This window comes from Prinia subflava, chromosome 6 (assembly GCF_021018805.1).
Source record: "Prinia subflava isolate CZ2003 ecotype Zambia chromosome 6, Cam_Psub_1.2, whole genome shotgun sequence".
NCBI lineage: Eukaryota > Metazoa > Chordata > Aves > Passeriformes > Cisticolidae > Prinia > Prinia subflava.
In genome coordinates this window covers 7,358,528-7,363,994 of record NC_086252.1, presented here as the reverse complement: position 1 = coordinate 7,363,994, position 5,467 = coordinate 7,358,528, and positions in this window count along the sequence as shown.

Here is a 5,467-nt window from a genome sequence, read left to right as displayed (position 1 = left end):
TGGCGTCCTGCATTGCTCTCACAGCAATTTGGACAGCTGAGCTTTGCTTGTGGCAAACAGCTTAATTAGGACGCAGCCCTTCCCTCGTTTGCCGTGAGCAAGAAGAGACGGTTTGACAGGATTTTAAGAAAAGTGTTAAATACACCCCGTAGCCAGAGAGATGTAAGTTGCAACATATATCCGAATACCGAGGTTGTTCTCTCGCTCAGTAAAACACTCCCTCTGTGTCTAGGGATATTAAAGTAAAGCCATTTCTCACCTTCATCAGAGCAAATATTGATAGTATTCTGTCTATTTTTTTTCTTTAATTTTTTTTTTCTTTTTAAACCTCCCTGACAGGAATGTAAACAGGGAGCAAAACGGCAAGACCGAAGAGGAAAACTATTCTGCCTGGTGGGACTAAAATCCTTGCTGCCCACCCAGGAGTACAGGGAATTATCCACCCTGGTAACTCACTTGAAACAAAGATTAGATTAAACTCTATAGACAGAGCCAGAAGAGCATTTCGAATCCAAATTGGGATGGATTTTTTGTGCAGGAAAGGTGATGACTGCAGATGCAGCGTTTGAGCTTGGCTATCGGGAATGCACGGTCTTTTCTGGAAGCCAGAAATTGATTTCCAGCCCCTCGTCCAGCAGAGGTCCCGACAAAAGCAATCCGTTTATTGGCAGGAGCCAGACATCGGTCGGGCAGGTCCTTATGTAAGCGTGTTTGAGAGCCCTTGCGCCCCACTGCATCCGAACAGGGAGCGGTCAATAGCTCCTAATTAACATCACAACGAGAGCCTGTCCCAGGGCCTCCCGGTACGATCCCGCCAGGAGCTCCGAGCGCCCCACATCCCAAATACGTACTCCTCCAAAAGGATAAAGAGGTTGCGTTGAATCAGGGAGATGTGGCCTCCTATGCAATGAAAATGTGAAAAATAAAAGTGTTCAGCAGTGCCAACACCCCCTAAAAAGGGCTGGCTTAGCCAGAAAACCACCTCAAGGGGAATGTCCCCGGTGCAGGAATAAATTCAAAGTATTCCGTTGGCAAAGTATTGCCTGGGAACAGAGTCTCTTTAGGAAAACTCTCCTCCCTCAGCTCACCGATGTGTATAACAGCAAAGGCAGAATTCTTTTCTTTCTTCTTTCCTCTTTCAAAGCAGTTTGTTGGATTTTGTAGCAGTTCAGACCCAGCATTCACCATCTTCCAGCAACCCTTTGCCTTAAGGAGGACAATTAAACCTGCTCACCCACAGCTCCCTCCTCCGTCATGCAACCGTGAATAAAGGCTCCCAAATCTTACAAACTCATGGAAAAGAAAAGAAAAGAAAAGAAAAGAAAAGAAAAGAAAAGAAAAGAAAAGAAAAGAAAAGAAAAGAAAAGAAAAGAAAAGAAAAGAAAAGAAAAGAAAACCAAAAACACCCACACACCCAAAACCATTCAGGCAGACACTGTCACATGGAAGTCTTCAAAAAAATATGTGGATGTGGCACTTGGGGACACGGTTTAGTGGTGGAACTGGCAGTGTTAGGTTAACATCTGGAGTCAGTCCCAGAAGTCTTTTCCACCCTTTGTGATTTCAGGTTGGAGGGCCAGATGATGTTATATGTCTGCCTAAGTCCACCAGTGAATGTGTGGGGTGGAAATCAGGAGCAGGGATGTAAAGGAAAAGTTTTTTGTTTCCTATTAGCTGGAGGTTCAAATGGACCTTGCTTCCTGTTGAACTGGGGACCTGGTGGCAAAATGGGAGACGGAAGTGTCATAAGCTAAGCCTCTCCTGGGAAACCAGGCACAGATGGATCCCAGGCTCCATTTCTGATTTTCATTATTGCCACGTGAGGAAAAGAATGGATTTCTGGGGTATCTTTAAGAGAAATGCACTTCTAGCTGCAGGGCTAGAAAATAAAAAACTTTTAAAAATAAGTCACATGAGCTGTTATCTTTGCAGTTCTTGGTAATCCTTGGTAAGACAACTGTGAACTGATATATGGGACATGTGGCCTGGCCCTTCTCCAGCCATTCATTTCACAATGTTTTAACTGATAACTGGAAGTAAATCCATAATCAGAGTTCAACAAAACTGATGAGTGAAGATAATACCCAGTTGCTTCTAAAGACAGCAAACACCACCTCAGTGAAGCCACCCAACACTCCCACATCCTCATTTTCTTCCTGCTGAAGGGGTCCCTGTTTGGTCAAAGCAAGGGGCAAAACCCCAATAATTTCTCCAGTACCCCATTTTCCAAACAGCTGCCTTAAGTGCTGGAGAGGGGGATGTGCCTACACAAGGTGCTGAAATGATGTTTGGGGAGCTGGGTTGATTTACAGTAGCGTCAGCTCCAGCTTTGCTTCTCACCCCATCAACACTGATGGGTGTTTTGGCTCCCCTCAACACAGGCTCATCCCAAACACCTGGCCCAGCCAGAGGAGTTTCCAAAAGCCAGATGGAGTCAAACCAGGAGCATCCACCAGCAGCTCCAGCCCATTTCAAAGCCACAGAAAGAGAGGTCACAGGGCCCTTATTCATAAGAGCATGACAAAAACAGGAGCTCCAACAGGCACGTTGCTGCTGACCCCAGGAATTTCCTGGATGCCCTCTCCCCTCATCCTCCTGCAATCATCTCCAAGTCATGAGATCTCCTGGGATGGCATTCCTTCTCCCTTCAGTTTCTTGGCAGCTTTACAAAGACACCTTATCACCACTGTTACACTGAAGAGGAACAAGCAGGACAGGGAAGGAGCGCACAATGCCCCTGCTATTTCTGTATGTGACTCACGAGGGATTGCCATGGGTTTCATCTATTAATACAGCAATTAAATTATGTTATGGCATGACCACATCTCATTTGGAATGACCCCAACAACCTCACTTAGAGAAAATAACCATTCAGCTTTAATTATCACGGATAATGATGCTCTGACATCTGTAGCAATTACGAAACTATCACTGAGAACACGAAAACAAAGTTTGTGGAGGATCATTTATGGGGTAGAAGCTGTAAGGACATTTTTCCTAACCAATGTGAACATTAGGGAGCCCTCTCAGCCTTCACAGGCCCCATAGCCCTTACAGACCTCACAGATCCCTTATCCCTCACAGTTCCTCAAAACCCCTATAGGCCTCACAGCACTGACAGCCCCTCAAAGCCCCCATACCCTACACAGACCTCAGAGCCCTCAAAGCCCACACACCACAAACAGACCTCAAAGCCCTGACAGCCCTCACATCCCTAACACACCCCATAACCCTTAATAAACCCCACAGCTCTCACATCCCTCATATAACTGACAGCCCTTACAGACCCTATAGCCTACACTGACCCTACAGCCCTTAGAGCTCCCATAGCCCTCACAACCCCATAGGCCCCATACCCAAATGATGAAGGGGGTAATATCCCTAAATTTTAACCCTAAAAAGGTGAGGGACAACAGGGATTCCCTCTCAGTTTAAACCTTAAGATGATGAAAATGGGGACGGGAGGCTGAGGGTTGCCCTCAATTCAAACCCATCACGTGGCATAAAAAAGATCTCTCCCTTCCACTTAAACTGGAAAATGGGTATTCCTGGTCAATTAATTCATACCCCTAAAAACACAGAAAAGGCAAGTTTTCCTTCAAAGAAAACCTTTGAATCACAGATGAAGGGGGTCTTCTCCCCAGTTTAAACACAAACAATAATGGAAAATGAGGGGTTTCCCTCAATTTAAACTCCTTTTCCCCTGAACTCCCTGCCTTTCTCCTGGCTTCATCAGGATGCACTGGGGAGAAACTGGGGGCAATGAGATGCACTGGTGAGGGATAGGGAAGATGAAATATAAAGGAGAAAGGAAAAAGATCTTCCCAGGGTCCCCAAATACTGCCCCACTGGTCACCCTCACCAGCCACACCTGGGGTGATGGCCTTAAACTGAAGGATAGAGGTCAATATACATATAAACACTGGGAAAAGTTTTTATATAATAGGGGTGGGGAGGCCCTGGTGCAGGTTGCCCAGAGAAGCTGTGGCTGCCCCATCCCTGGAAGTTTTCCAGGCCAGGTTGGACATTGGGGCTTGGAGCAAACCGGGATAGTGGAAGGTGTCCCTGCTTGTAGCAGAGGAGTGGAAGGAGATGAGCTTTGAAGTCCCTTCCAAAGCAATATATTATACAAAATCCCCACAGACTCGCATCGAAGAGGTCTGTGGGGGGAAGAGCTGACTTTAAATCTGTTTGAGATCCCCCACCCGGGGCTGGGCGTGCTCTGGGCTGTGACACTGCTGATCCCTTCGAGCCGCGCTGCTTACCAGCGACCGTCTCTAGAGTGTTTTTTTGTTTGGTAGGGGATTTGTTGTTGTTTTGTTGTTGTTGTTGTTGTTTGTTTGCTTGCTTTCCCTTGTGGGTCTGAGTTGCCTCCTTCGTTTACTTATTTTTCGCCGGGAAAATAAATAATTAAGTGGAATCCCTCTGCAAAGAGAAACCTGAAGGCGCGGCCGGGATAAGCTGAGCGGCCGCGGGCGGCGGGCAGGCGGGTGTCCCTGCTCCAGCCCGGAGTGTCCCTGCTCCAGCCCGGAGTGTCCCTGCTCCAGCCCGGAGTGTCCCTGCTCCAGCCCGGAGTGTTCCTGCTCCAGCCCGGAGTGCCCCGGCCCCAGCCCGGAGTGTTCCTGCTCCAGCCCGGAGTGTCCCTGCTCCAGCCCGGAGTGTCCCTGCTCCAGCCCGGAGTGTCCCGGCCCCAGCCCGGAGTGTTCCTGCTCCAGCCCGGAGTGTCCCTGCTCCAGCCCGGAGTGTCCCTGCTCCAGCCCGGAGTGTCCCGGCCCCAGCCCGGAGTGTCCCGGCTCCAGCCCGGAGTGTTCCTGCTCCAGCCCGGAGTGTCCCTGCTCCAGCCCGGAGTGCCCAGGCTCCAGCCCGGAGTGTCCCGGCTCCAGCCCGGAGTGTTCCTGCTCCAGCCCGGAGTGTCCCGGCCCCAGCCCGGAGTGTTCCTGCTCCAGCCCGGAGTGTTCCTGCTCCAGCCTGGAGTGCCCCGGCTCCAGCCCGGAGTGTCCCTGCTCCAGCCCGGAGTGCCCCGGCCCCAGCCCGGAGTGTCCCTGCTCCAGCCCCGAGTGTCCCGGCTCCAGCCCGGAGTGTTCCTGCTCCAGCCCGGAGTGCCCCGGCCCCAGCCCGGAGTGTTCCTGCTCCAGCCCGGAGTGCCCCGGCCCCAGCCCGGAGTGTTCCTGCTCCAGCCCGGAGTGCCCCGGCCCCAGCCCGGAGTGTCCCTGCTCCAGCCCGGAGTGTTCCTGCTCCAGCCCGGAGTGTCCCTGCTCCAGCCCGGAGTGCCCCGGCCCCAGCCCGGAGTGCCCCGGCCCCAGCCCGGAGTGTCCCGGCTCCAGCCCGGAGTGTTCCCACCTCCTCTGCGCCCTCCTGGGAAAGCAGGTGAGCACAGGGAGCGCGGAGAGTCCGGCACGGCTCCTTCCCGGCTTGTTTTCCCTGCCAGCCGCCCTGGTTTGCTGCATTCCCAAAGCCTGGAGCGACC